General features: G+C 33.7%; 1 long non-coding RNA gene across 1 annotated transcript; it reads right to left on the reverse strand.

The window, feature by feature from the left end:
* Nucleotides 1–8,354: 8,354 nt before the first annotated feature.
* On the reverse strand, nt 8,355–14,077 carry LOC110813984 (uncharacterized). Its single transcript, XR_002539592.2, has 2 exons — nt 10,934–14,077; nt 8,355–9,322 (listed from the first exon to the last, which is right to left on the reverse strand). It is a non-coding gene; the product is annotated as an uncharacterized LOC110813984 (long non-coding RNA).
* Nucleotides 14,078–15,112: the final 1,035 nt, after the last annotated feature.

A 15,112-nucleotide genomic window follows, 5' to 3' on the forward strand; every position in this document is an offset into this window, starting at 1 on the left:
AATATAATTTTTAACGAAAATATTTGTTACAACTAACTTATATGTTATAAATTATTTAGGTAATAATTTTTAAAAAAAAATTGTAAATACTCACAATTAGGTAAATAATAATATTAAAATTTATTAGTTTTACAAAAATAATTTAAAATTTGGGGACACATTTCTTGTACACTTTAATTAGAATGTTCAATAGAACTACGAGAACACATATTGAAAAATATAAAAGAAAGAAAAATGTAAACCGAAAACTTATGTGATTAACCTTCACAGCATAACTGGGAGAAATGGGAGGCAACCTTTTTGCTAATTTTTTTGTTGTTCAGGATCCAGATTTTGGTCGTTCTGATATAAAATGATTAATAATAAAGGATGAACTATATTATCTTAGTAAGAATATCAATATTTTACTACCGGTATGAAAAAATCAAATGTTTGTAGAAATCGTAAAACAATCAATGAAGCATATTTTTCTTTCTTAAGTAAATTTATTTAACTTAAAAATATTTATTTCTCACTCACCTTTTAAGTTCTCAGATACCATTTATGAAGAAAAGAAGCATAATAGTAATTCTCATCATATATTATAAAAGACCAATAATAATCAACTCTTACCTTTTTACTTACTTACTGGTGTTACTAGGGGTCCATAGGGGTTCCCACTACATGTGGACCAAGTATCTATTCTATTAATCAACTATTGTATTAATCAACTGGTCGTCTCCATACCCCGTCTGGTAATGGGCGTCAAACACACTACCGTTTCAATATGTCGTTCGACAATTAGCATAATCAAATAATTTCCAACCTCTTTTGGTATGGGATTCCTCAGTCCCGTCAGACTGAAGATAACGTCCACGACAGCGTTTACCCTATGTACCAAGTCTGTACATCATTTTCTATGACACCCAGTAAATTCCTTTAAATTTTTGGCACGTTACATACACATACTAGTCCCCATTACTATTTAGCCCTCAAATACATACAACACTCACATTTCAAAATTACAGGATAATAGGACGATCATTTAATAGGCAATATAAATTAATACTTAATAATTCAAGAAAACGTAATTAAGACATTGGTTTCAAACTAAGTTAACGGATAAAAATGAAAATGGTTAAATAAACTAAATAAATAAAAAGAGCAATTAAAATAAATAAATTAAAGTACACGAAGTAACAGTACGCAAGTAAAACAATATGACGACAAATAGGCAACACATATAAGCTAGGTACAATTATACATTCATCGTTTATTGGCTCCATCAGTAACCTGTATTTAATTAACTAAGGGGTCGCCAACTTTTATAATTTTTTGTTTATCATTTATTTAAACTTTAATTTAACCGTAATGGGAGAAAGGGTAATAGATTCTTACCTCAGGTCGGTGTCTAAAAAATTATCTTTTTCACTACACTTTTCGGCAGTTCCTAGTTCTCAGATTTCTTAGATTTTTTTGTAAAAACTAAAACATGCGTTAAATATCATAGAAATACGCAAAAAATTACCAAAAAGAGTCAAAATTTTCCCAGGGGCCAGTTTTAGGGTTCCAGCACGGCAGTGCCGCCATGCTCCGCCACCGGTCCTACTACCTATGGCAGCTCCCCCTCTCGGCCAGGCTGGTTTCAGCCAGTTTTGGGTGAAATTTTGCGCAATTTAAGGTTAAATGGCTTTTGTTGGTGGAAAAAAAAGGAAAACCAAAACTTATTAGCGATTTACGGTTTCTGGTGCGGCAGCTCCACTACTCCTCCCTCATGGTCGCAGTCCTCCTTCGATTGTCCTGCACTAAAAATATGTTAGATAACTTATGGTTGAGAAACGAAAGGGTATGGGAAAAGGGTTCGAGGCTCACAGAGGGATTTTTTGGTTTCGGGTACAGCGGCTCAGCCGAGCTCCGCCCTCTGTATCTGGCTTCGCCTTTGGTTTTCCAGCATCGATAAAGGTTTAAGGTAGTTTAGAATGGAAAAACGGGACGAATGGGAAAAAATTCACTTACTGACGTCGGTTTGGGTCTCCAATGCAATGGCGGCGGTGACCAATTTCCTCTCCTCCAACAAATGGTTCACTTTCCACCCACCCTTCATCTTCTTCTCTTGTGGTCTCGGCAGCTAAGCTTTTAAGGAGCCGGGTAGCGAGGTTTAAATACTTCATAATCTTCAATCTGGGTCGTCTGTGCAGGACATGTGGAGTAGCAAAGACCATTTGATCTTGCCTAATGGAAAAATTGATATGGACCTTCCAATTGGAGGCACGCGGCCATTCGATCAAGCTTATTCGGAGAATCGATCATGACTGTTCACACGCACGGGAGAGGCCCTGAGCTGTTTGATCAGCCTGGCACGCGAATCAACCGCGTGGCTTCCCGCGTGGACCTGGGCTAACATGTCCGTTACGTGGCACACAATGATTTGTCGCGCTGTTGATGTGGTTATCCCACGTGGCCACATTTTCCTTATTTATGATTTGGTCCTTATTTTTTTTATTTCAAATATATTCTCTCTTTATTTACAGTTTAACCTCTGACTTTTTAAAATTGTTTCAAACGCGTTAAAAATGCATATAACTCAAAAAATTCTAAAAAAAATAAAATGTAAAATTTTCAAAATTATTATTAAGATAATTTTTGTCATCCCGATGCTAAATTCCGGGCTTGGGGTATTACAAAAATAATTAAAATCAAACTAATTGTTCCCCAATAAATTACTAAAGATTTCAGGAAAATTCTTTATTATTCTTGAATAATTATAATAATTATAGTAATTAATACTTTACAGGAAAAAAAAGAATCAAACATTGTTTTCACCTAAAAAATATTTTTATAGTAAATATCAGTAATTCATAACTCATATTAGTCCCTAATAAGTCTCTCTAAAATTCTCCAGTGTTCAACAAGCAGCAACTAGAAGACCAACCTCATGAGCAAAAGATTGATTTTAACATATTCCACCTCAAAACCACTTACAGAAACTTCTACATGTTTCATCTTCTCTTTCTAACATGTTTATATCACCAGTATATTCTTCGAACCACCTGCAACAACTTCTATATGTTTTATCTTTTCTTTCTAACATGTTTATATCACTGATATATTCTTTTTCTTCCGACCCAGACCACACGGTTTCCTTTTCAACGAAGGTTTTTAACTTTGGTTCTCTCTTCCTTCATCGGGAGAGAGAGAAGAAGATCAGTTTTGTTAATTCATTCATTCTTTCGTTCTTCAGAGTGAAAAAGGGGGCAGGTGAGGAAGGTTTATATCACCATATATTCTTTTTCTTCGGACCTAGACCACACAATTCCCTTTTCAACGAAGGTTTTTAGGTTTGTTTCCCTCTTCCTTCATCGATAGAGAGAGAAGATTAGTTTTGTTCTTTCTTTCTCTTTTCAGAGTAAAAGAGGGGGCATGTGAGGCAGTTGTCCTCCTCTCTGACCACGACCATGATTATAGATTACAATACTTGTTTTGAAGTCCAAACCTCGAGAAATAAGCATTGGTCCCTCTTCATATGCATCAGTTATTAAAGCTGGAGTTTGAGGCTGTTGAGATATGAGTGGATTAAATTTCTGCAAAAAATAGAAGAATATGGAGGAAAGTGAATGGGGAAACATGCTGAAAAAATGACCTATATTTTTTCATTAATTTGATACATATATATATATACAAAGTGGAGGAAAAAGTTTACATACTAAGTCACCAACTAATCCTACAAACTCTGAAGCGGATCATCATTAAATCAAAAAAGCACGGGGATGAACAAAAAATTACGGAGCTCCATTCCTATTTGACAACTTACCACCTAAAGTTATCAACATAAAAAAAAGTAGAAAATAGATAATTTTGGAGCTGAAATGACAAAAATTCAGCTTCTTGTTCTATGAAAAATTCAATCTTTAACACTCATTGAGTTTTCTATTAAACAAACCAAATTTAACTCTCAAATCTTCAAATTTATAATTAGGCAGAGCTTTTATATCAACAAATTGATCATTAGATGTAACGCCTCATTTTTTTTTTCACTTCTAATGGCGTAGTTAAAACAAAATAATTCCATGATCAAATCAATTATGCACATAGAAACACTATCATGATCTCTTACTCAAAGTCAAGATAAACTTGCAATCATATATGATACATCACGCGAAGTACAACCGTATATACTATCTATACTACTATCAACTTTTACACACTCAATTCTGCCAAAAACAGAAATTCTTTATCCTATCGCTCTATACACTAGGTTCGGACACCAGTAACTCCGATTTGGACTCCGTTCCTACATCATCTGTGAATAATAAAGAGTGAGTTTATATGACTCAATACAGTAAAAATTAAATTACAAGTATGATATACAACAATATAAAATCCAATATTTCTACACGTACTTCATTACTTAACCTAAGCCCTACCTTATTATCATCATGGGACTACTCAGGACTAAAGCTTACCCCGGTATCTCAACTATCATACCTATCCAGTGTGACCGTCTCTCAATGCCACCCCAAGCATATAAACATTTTCATCCATCACCAATATCGGTGACCATCATCCACCTCTCGACCCCTAACAAACCACACACTCACACTATTATCATTCTCTCTCGTCACTAACATCGGCGACCATTATCTACCTCTCGACCCCTAACAGGCCATACACACACACACAGTTATTATTCTCTCCCGTCACTAACATCGGCGACCTAACCCCCTGTTCGTCGGGATCTCTCCACCAACACCACTATCGGTGATCGACCTACTCCCTCTAGTCGTGACCACCAATGTCGGCGTCCCCCTATAGTATACTCAGTAACATTTAACAAGCATACAACAACAAATTCCCCTTGCTAACCACTACTTTATAGTAACCTATATGTAATTCCCACCATACACACTCCACGGATCTCCCTTTCTTACTCTCTAATTTTCCAAACCTACCCCCTCTAGTAGTGACAACCAATGTCGGCGTCCCCCTATAGGACACATAGTAACATTTAACAAGCACACAACAGCAAATTCCTCTTGTCAGCCACTAATTTACAGCAACCTATAAGTAATTCCCACCATACACACTCCATAGATCTCCCTTTCCTACTCTCTAATTTTCCAGCATACCTCTACCCCCAACCATATTTTCCTTTCTTCTTCTTACACTAATTCCATTCTCCCACAAAGCTCCTCGTTCTCTCTCTTCCCGCGGCATACTCCAAGTGTTCCTACTCACACCGCATTCCTCCTTCTCTCTCCTCCTGCGGTCTCCTCCATGTGTACTCATATAAATCTGCTCTCTCTCACAAATCTCAACATTTACACTCCTCTCCCTCACGGACCTCACTCACACCACAATCCTTATCTATCACGGACTTCACTCACACTGCATTCCTCCTTCTCTCTCCTCCTGCGGCTTCCTCTATGTGTACTCACACAAGTCTACTCTCTCTCACAAATCTCACTCACACCGCAGTCCTTCCCTCTCACGTACCTCACTCACACCGCATTTCTCCTTCTCTCTCCTCCCGCGGCCTCCTCCATGTGTATTCACACAAGTCTACTCTCTCTCACGAATCTCACTCACACCCCGCACTCACTCCCCTCCACGGCCTCCTCCGTATACCGCCACCTCTAAATGTACTCACAAATCTACTCTATATCTCAAACCAAACCAGATTTCTCACCAAAATTGCAAACTCAAATCCACACATGAAACTTAAACTTTACCGTACCTCCCATTTTCATCTTCTTTCCTCCCGCTGATCGCATTGTTACCATCCTTTTTCTTCTTCTCTCTCTCTTCTCGTTCTTCTCTGCTCCGACTCCCCTCTCTCTCTTTCTCGAACCTTCTTTTCTCTCTTTTTTTCTCTTTCTCGCTCTCTTCCTTCTCTGTTTTCTCTTTTCTTTCTTCTTTTTTTTTCTTCCTCTTTCCCCTTTCTTTTCTTTCTCGTCCCCTATTTATATCTCACATGTTTCCTCAAAACGATGTCGTTTTCCCCCTTTCAAAACGACGTCGTTTTTCCCCCTTCAAAACGACATCGTTTCCCCCACTTTTCTTCTTTTTTTTTTCAGTTACTGCATTAGAATTGCAGTACACCAAATGAACTTTACCATCCCTCTCAGTTTCACAAAGAAAATGATACTTCACTAGGCCATTCAAGGCATTCTTCAACTTATATACCATGTAAGCATTTCCATCAACTATAAACCCTTAGGTTGTTCAATAAAAAACTCTTTTTGCATAGCAAGCTGCCACTCCTTGTATGTCCTAGACTCCTTATAGTTTGTTAGTTTAATGATGGTCAAATTATAATTTTCATAATCCTCTGCCAATAACTTAGTTTTTGTGTCTGGTGTGTCTGCAGTTAGATCCTTAAATTCTACAGAATCAAATTGAACCTTTTCAACAAGAACACTTTGTAAACTTGAAGCTGCAACAACTGCATCTTCTATAAGCTTATTTGCTTCAACTTGTTTCTTATCCCAATTCCAAAATGTTGATTCATCGACAAATATATCTATTGTCATGACTAAATCTTTTGTGCCATAAGCAGATCAAATCATCATTAGCAATAAAAGCATGTTGATTTGCATATTTCAAACCAAACACATAACTATTATCATTTTTCTTGATTTTTGCTACTAGCATATTTGTAGCATCATAAATAAAGCAGTAATCATTTTTGAACAAAATAAAATAACTCTTATTTTACATTTAAGCAACATTCAACAAATTTTAGTATAAATCAGGAATAAAGAACACATTAGTTAATGAGTTTAATACCTTGCTTAGTTTGAACTAATATTGAGCATCTTCTTTGATCTTTAACAACTGTCTCATTGCCAAGTTTTACTTTAGTTCTGCAATTAATATCCAAGTTGCTGAACAATATATGATCCTTGCTCATATGGCTTGTGCATCCATTGTCCTCATACCATAAATACTTCCACTCACACAAGATGCCTCAGTCATCATGAAAAGATGACTTTTCTACTATTTATGGTTCTCAGTAAAATAGATTTCCTATTATTGAAGTGGTTGTTGTTGTTGTTAAGGCTCATTCTTTTGTTGTGATGCTTGATTTTTTATCTTTCAGCACACCTTTTCTAAATAATCGTACTTTTTGCAAATCTTACATTGTACACACTTTCAGCACTTACTCTCAGGATGATTGGATTTACCACAACGTCTATAAGGAGAAGACTTTCTTTTTTCTGATGAATCTTCTGAACTCTATAGCTGCTTTCTTTTATTTGTTGATGATTGACCTTCATATTTTGAAGTTAAGGTCCTAAACTTGTATGTCTTGCTTGAAAAGCATTTTTAGTGATCTCATCATTTCTGACTGAAACTCTCTACTCCTGAGTCTGTAGCTTATTAATAAGTTCAGCAATAGTAAGCTTCTCAATATCACATGTTTCTTCAATTACTGAGAGTTTTGATTCAAACCTTTTAGGAAGGTTGATTATCTTCATTTCTACTACTTTTTAATCCTTGAAGTCTCCTTTGATCATTCTGATTTGATTCACCAGATTCACAACTATGGTAGAGTAGTCTTTAACACTTTCACCTTCTTGTATCTTCATTAGCTCAAACTCCCTCTTTAATGTTAATAATTTTACACCATTCACCTTTGCACTTCTAGCATACTCCTTATTTAAATAATCCCAAGCTTTCTTTGTCATTCTAAAACCTACTAGGCCTTGAAAAAATATCTTCCGATATAGCTAATTGGATAATGGATAAAGCTTTCAAATTCTTTATAGAGTCATATGCATCTTAATGAATTTGTGTTAATATAGAATTTTCAAGTAAATGCACCCTAACATAATCCTCCTCCACAACAGCCCATAAGTCATAAGCAAGCAAATATGATTCCATCCTTACAGCTCAATAATCATAATTTTCTCTTGTGAACACTGGTGGTGCAGGTAAGTTCACATTCATGGTCATTTTCTGCCAACTTGATGAACTTTAATCAAAGAACAAGCTTGTTTAACTCCTCACAGCCCACAAGAACAGCAATTCTGATACTATTGTTGAGATATGAGTGGATTAAATTTTTAGAAAAATGGAAGAATATAGAAAAAAGAGAAGAGGACAAAATGCAAAAAAATAAGAGTTTCCTGCTGCTGAGAAAGTGTTCAATGACCTAGATTTTTTCATTAATTTGATATATATATATATACAAAATGGAAAAAAATTACAAATTAAGTCACCAGCTAATTATCATCATTAAATCAGAAAAATATAGAGCTGAACAAAAAATTATGAAGCTTCATTCCTATTTGACAGCTTACCATCTAAAGCTATCAACATTAAAAAAAAAAAAAAAAAAAAAAGTAGAAATAGATAATTCTGGAGCTGAAATGACAAAAAAGTCAACTTCGTATTTCATGAAAAACTCAATCTTCAACAGAGGCATATGAAGAGGGACCAATGCTTATTTCAATTATGTCATCATCATCTTAGTGCCTTTCAAACAAATTGAAGGCATAATCCAGAAATACAAACTATTCGTGAAATGAGGAAAACAAAAACAATCGTAAAAACATTAAAAATTAAAACCCAGTTCCAGCACCATACCTCACTTCCTCGTGGAAGACAGAAAGGAAAGAAGTTTCTTATCTGATCGAATGGTGATCACATCAATAATTGAGTGAACGTGAGTATGGATCTATCAAGATTTGAGAGATGGATCTGCCAAGATTTCCATAATTAAAAATGGAGTGAATTATGGTACTGCAATTGGTTTTTATTTTTAACCGTTCTTTTTTTATTAAAAATCACGGTCAAGGTCAGACTCTTTGACTGCATAAATAAAGCTGGTACAGATGCGAGAGAGATTGCTCCGAGCAGGGAATCAGAGTGGTTGGATATTGATATAATATGATAGATACAGAAATTGAGAGACTGTTGACAGGATGAATTGGTAAGAAATTTCTAATACAAAAATATTTTGCTAGTTAAGTCTATACAAACCAATTGATGTAGTAATGATCATTTCATGAATGGTGAATAAAAGAATCCAAATCTTGACACACAAAAAAGACATCTAATCTAATATAGATTCTCTATCTCCTTATTTTTTGAGAAGCTGCATATATCTATATATAAAAACACACACACACAACAAGCACACCTAAGTTTTACAAATAAAATGTTTCGTTCAACCTCTTAATATATATATATATATATATTATAAGATATAATTGATTAAGTAAATTATGCGGGGTTCATTTTCCTGCACTATCATCGGATTGGTTAAGAGTGTCAAACTTCTGCTTGAAGGAGTCCTGCCTCTAACCACATCATGTGCCCCTACAAACAATGCAACATCCTGCAGTACCCAATACCAACACAGCAATGAAGGGAGATGGTCGTCGTACTAAAATACGTTGAGGACAATACAATAAGTAACACATTTTGTTAAGGTTTATCAATGAAGAAAGAAAATTCTCACCACTAATTAGTTGTAGATGCATTAGAGTGCTTTATCTTTTAAAACATTCTGCAGTCTATTATTAAGTGTTGGTAGTTACTAGTATAAGAATAAGTCAAGGATCAAACAAGAAGGTAGTTAATAAATTCTAGATATACAGAACTTCTGGGATAATTACATGTTTCCATTGTATAAAGTCTACTGCTGTCTTTGAACAGGATTATGCATGGTAAATAATAATCAGAGTTTGAGTACTTTCCTACTGAAGAGATTGTTGGGTTCACTATTAACGAACTCGGTTAGACAAAAGGAAGGTGAAGAAAGAAAAACTCTTAGACATTCAAAAAATTCCTAAAGAATTCTATGTTCATTGTCCCATAACAAGATCCATCAGTAAGGACTCTAACCCAATACCAGGTTTGTAAATGCAATTCAACTTGAATAGAAGATACCAATTACAAATAGAATACCAATTTTATCCTAAAAGCATAAGAAGAATACTTTCAACTGACAGTCTGCTCAGGAAAGCAAATGAATAGCTCCTCTTTTATCCCCACATAAATTGGGAGTATAATCCAGGAGTAAACTTTACCTACTGAAAAGGGTAGGAGGAATAACCACTAAGGCAAGACCTCTTGGTTGAATAGATAACAACACTTAAGTCATACCCATCCACTTGGAATGTAGAAAATCAGATGATAAAATGTTCAAGCTACTTCTTCTTGTCAGGAAAATAAAAAGTTCAATCCAATTCCAACCAATAACTTATCCCAAATCAGAACTCTGATTACCATAATATACCTTTCCTCTTTAAAAGAATGTTCTTAAAGAAAAAAAAAAAAAAAAGACACATAAAGATACCTTTCCAAGACCTGCTCCCATTATTTCTGATTTTTTAAATATTTTTCTTTAATATGGAAGGGAAAAATTAACTATACTTAAAAAGAAATATTGAATATATTTACTAAGGTTCAAACCCCAAATTAAAGAAACCAATTATATTTATCTAAATATATTTATAGAACATGTTAATACTAATTATTCATATTATTTATCTTCCTAAAACACAATAGTGTCTTAAATTCTAATAAAAAACCAACTGAAGACATCAATCTAAAACATGAATAAAAAAATAATACAAATGAAAATAACATTCCTCAACTAATACACAAAATCAACAAATCCTAGGAATTTAACAAATTTGCCTACTCATTTTTCTTTACCACTTTAATAATATAAGAATAGAAAACCTACTTTAACCCAACCTGAAAATGGAATCAAATTAATTCCAAAAACAATATGCAGATCCTCGCTTGTACAAGTTACATCTAATATAAAAATAATAAAACGCATATGAAATTATCATGTCGTTTCACACAAACAGATTATACCAATTCGTTCTTTGTTCATCTCACTTCCAAACATAAAATAAAATGGTGTCCAAAAGAACATAAATTTAAACTTGAAAAACAAATAAATGAAAAAAAGGAAATTTAGAATTCAATATACCTATTTTTTGGGCAATCTTTCATTCAATTTCCTTCTTCACTAATTGTCTTTGGAATTGTTACTCATCGAATTCCCTTCTTAATCTTCATTTCCTCCCTCTATGGAAGCTAGAAACAAACCCTCATCTCTTCTTTTTAATCAGAACCTAACCTTCTCCATCTCAGCTCGCACAAGTGTCTCAAACCTAGGTTACTCTTTTCCTTTCCTTAACTAAGATAGCCTCTTCAACCTTCCTAAAATTTTTTGAGAAAACTTTCAATATATATATATATATATACATGCATATATAATTATACTATACAATTATAATTAGATAAATAAATATTCTACTGTTCTATAGATCTATATTTTAGTTTTGTTCAAACCCAAATTATTCCAAATTCTAAAAACTAAATTAGCCAAAACCTGAAAACACAATTAGCCCCATCCCTTTTCTTTCTTTTGTTTTAGTTTTGCTCTTCCCCGGTCAGGCCCAGAAATGAACCAAACCAGGCCGGAAAATAGCCCAGCCCGAGTCTTTCTCTCTCTTCTTTTTCTTCGGACCCAACCCACACAGGGCCCTCCAAATAGCCTTTATAAAACGTTCCCGCTTCAACGAATATTTTTAACTTTGGTTCCATCTTCCTTCATCGTCAGAAAGAAGAGATTAGTTTGCATTCTTTCATTTTCCACAATGAAACAAGGGGCAGGTGAAGAAAGGTTTTCTTGGGAAGAAAGGGAACCCACCTTTACCCCATTTTTCTTTCTCTTCTTTTAGAAATTCTCAAACCTGTTTCGTAAAACCTGCTTTCTTTTTGAGCCAGTCGATTGGGAATTGGGTGATTTGAATAGATTCAATTGTCTAATTTTGATTTTGACTTGAATATAATTGAAATAATTTTCAACTCAAAGAATCATGGTGCTTGCTCTAGAAATGTTTATGGAGAACCAGAAATTGTCTTTCTTGGTTCTTTTGGGGAATCTTCTAGTTCAACATCATCTAAAATCTAGAATAATCAAATCATGCCTAGTTAGTTTTTGAAATTGACGATTCTTCACCCGATGAAAGTTTTCTTTCTAAAGCATATATACTAATTTAGTTAGTTTAGGATGACTTATGTTAGTGCAAAGAAATTTATTACACTATCTTCTTGGTATTATTTCAATGCTTTTAGATATCCATTGTAGAAGTTCCAAAAACTTTTTTAATACTGTAGGAAGTTGTTCCTTTAGTGATAACTTGTTGTACTTTCCAAGTAGAAAAGCTCTTCAATAACTTATTCACTCAGACAGCTCCAAACACATTCTTCAAGCTTTCTACTCCCGTGAAATGAGACAATGTAGGAGTCACATTTCTAGCCGGGTTCCTGCAGCATCATCTAGACTGAGGAACTTCGGATTTCTTGCTCATATGAGTCTAGAGATGGTAACTCCTGAAGTCTCCTTATGCAAGCTAATGTTTTATGAGTACAAGTTCATTTTTTCTTTTTTTAGTTTTTTAAAGTTGGATCATGTGACTGGCATTGATCTCTTTATCGTTCAGAGACTTGATATACTGGAGGGAATGAAGGCTGCAGCTGAGGACCGGAGTAATCCTTTAAGCACAACCAATCACTTTCCCAGAATCCAACATGATTCCAACGAGTAATAACTTTCTTCTTCTTCTCTTATGTTTGTTGACCTTTTTTTTTTCCTCCAAGTTGTGTGCATATTGTGGTAGATTAGATTCTATTTATAACTTTCTTGCAAAATTCTAGATCATGTAGTAAAGCATGCTACCACCTAGCTTTGCTCTCTCTATGTTGATACTGATATTTCATTTTGCTGATGATCCTCACCTCTATTTGCTAGGTGGTAGCATGCTTTACTACATGATCTAGAGTTATGCAAGAATTATAAATAGAATCTAATTCGCCATAATATGCACACAATTTGGAGAAAAAAATAAAGCCAACAAACAAAAGAGAAGAATAAAAAAATTATTACTCATTGGAATCACGTTGGATTCTGGGAAAGTGATTGGTTGTACTTAAAGGATCACTCCGGTCTTCAGCTGCAGCATCCATTCCCTCCAATATATCAAGACTCTGAACAACAAAGAGATCAATGCCAGTCACAAGATCCAACTTTAAAAAACTAAAAAAAGAAAAAATAATAATCCGAACTTGAACTCATTACACTTTTTTTTTAAGAAGCTTGTACTCATAAAACATAAAGCTCGCATAAGAAGACTTCAGGAATTACCATCTCTAGACTCCTATGAGAGGGAACTCCGAAGTTCCTCAATCTAGATGGTACAACAAGTTATCACTACAATATGAATAGAGTTTCTGGAACTTTCTACAATGGATAGTAAAAGCATTGAAATAAATACCAAGAAGATAGTGTGATAAATTTCTTTGCAAGAGAAGCATTCTGAAAAAAGCATTGCTACATAAATCATATTAAACTAAATAAAGTAGTATACATACTTTAGAAAGAAAACCTTCATCGGGTGAATAATCTGTCAATTTAAAAAACTAAACCATGTATGATTTGATGATGATGATTCCAGATTTTGGATGATCTTGAACCAGAAGATTTCCCAGACCAAGAAACATAATTTCTGGCTCACCGGAAATATTTCTCTGAGTTCAAAACCATTTCAATCATATTTAAGTCATAATCACAAATAAGAAGGACTCCCAAATCAAGATTAGACAACAGAATCTATTCAAATCACATAATGGCTAATCAACTGAAAAAGGTTATACCATACCCAAAAAGAAAGCAAAAATCCCAGATTAATTTTACGAACCAAGTTCAAGAATTCCCAAAAGAAAGAAAAAGGGTAGAGGAGCGGACATACCGTTCGAGTTTCCCTTTCTTCTCCAAGAAAACCCTTCCTCACCTGCCCCCTGTTTCAGTCTGAAGAAAGAAAGAACAAAAACTATTCTCTTTTCTTTCTGTCAATGAAAGAAGATAGAACCGAAGTTAAAAACCTTCCTCCCCCCCTGCTTCACTTTGAAGAGAGAACACAAACTAATCTTCTCTTTCTGTCATGAAAGAAAGAAGGGGGGAGGTTTTATAAAGAGTATTTGGAGGCTGGGTCCGAAGGAAAAGAAGAGAGAGAAAGGCTCGGGCTGGACTTCGGCCTGGTTTGGTTTATTTCCGAGCCTAGCCCGTGCGACGAAAAATAAGCAAAGGGAAGAGCAAAACTAAATTAAAATTCAACCATATATATATATATATATTATACCATATAATTAATTAAGTAACTTTTGCCTTTTTATTTTTTATTTATTTTTTTCTTTACATTTTCTAGTTATTAATATGATAACTAAAATAATAGAAGATTATGTGAAAAATTAAGGACTTTTTTTATTTTATTTTTTATTATTTTATTTAATTCAATACCAAATAAAGTTAAAATATAACATTATCCACAACGGTATATATAAAGAGTTGATAAATTATATGTTTTTCGTATAAGAAATGGAGAAATTAATATCACAAATGTTGTAAGTTTAAACTTATCGAAACAAATATGAAACTTTAAATTAAAAAAAAAAAAAAAGCTAAGAACAACGAGAAAACAAGTGATTTGGTTTTACCAAATGATTATCTTAACTACATAATACGCATATAAATCAAAACAAAAATTCAACGATTAAAATTATGACAAAGAACGAGAAAATTATATTTTTTAAAAATAAATAACCTATAACAAAAAAAAAATTTCAATTATTAAAAGTCATAATTTGTGAAATATATGTTAGGCAATAGGAAAGGGTTTTGTTTGTATACTCTACCTTCATCTATGATATTCCTTTATGGGAATTTTCAGTGACAAGGTAGATGCATTTCTAAATTCTTTTTTCTTCATTTTTTTTTTTTATAATTTGTGAACTATGAAATAAAACTTAAAAATAATACATAAAATTTTATTAATATATTATGTAATAATATATACTTTCAATTAATATGTAATCACAGTTTCATTGCAACACATTCTTTCCTAATTAGTAATTATTACATTACGATTTTCAATTAACTAACTAAACATGTTATAAATCTCTACTTAATCAAAATATTTTTATGTTTCTATTGTCCAAAATGAAATTTAGCCCACCAACTCATGAGCAAGAGATTGAATTTAACATATTCCACCTCGATGCCACTTGCACCAATTTCTACATGTTCAAATTTCTCTTTCTAATA

This window comes from Carica papaya, chromosome 3 (genome assembly GCF_054855325.1).
Source record: "Carica papaya isolate Zhongbai chromosome 3, ASM5485532v1, whole genome shotgun sequence".
NCBI lineage: Eukaryota > Viridiplantae > Streptophyta > Magnoliopsida > Brassicales > Caricaceae > Carica > Carica papaya.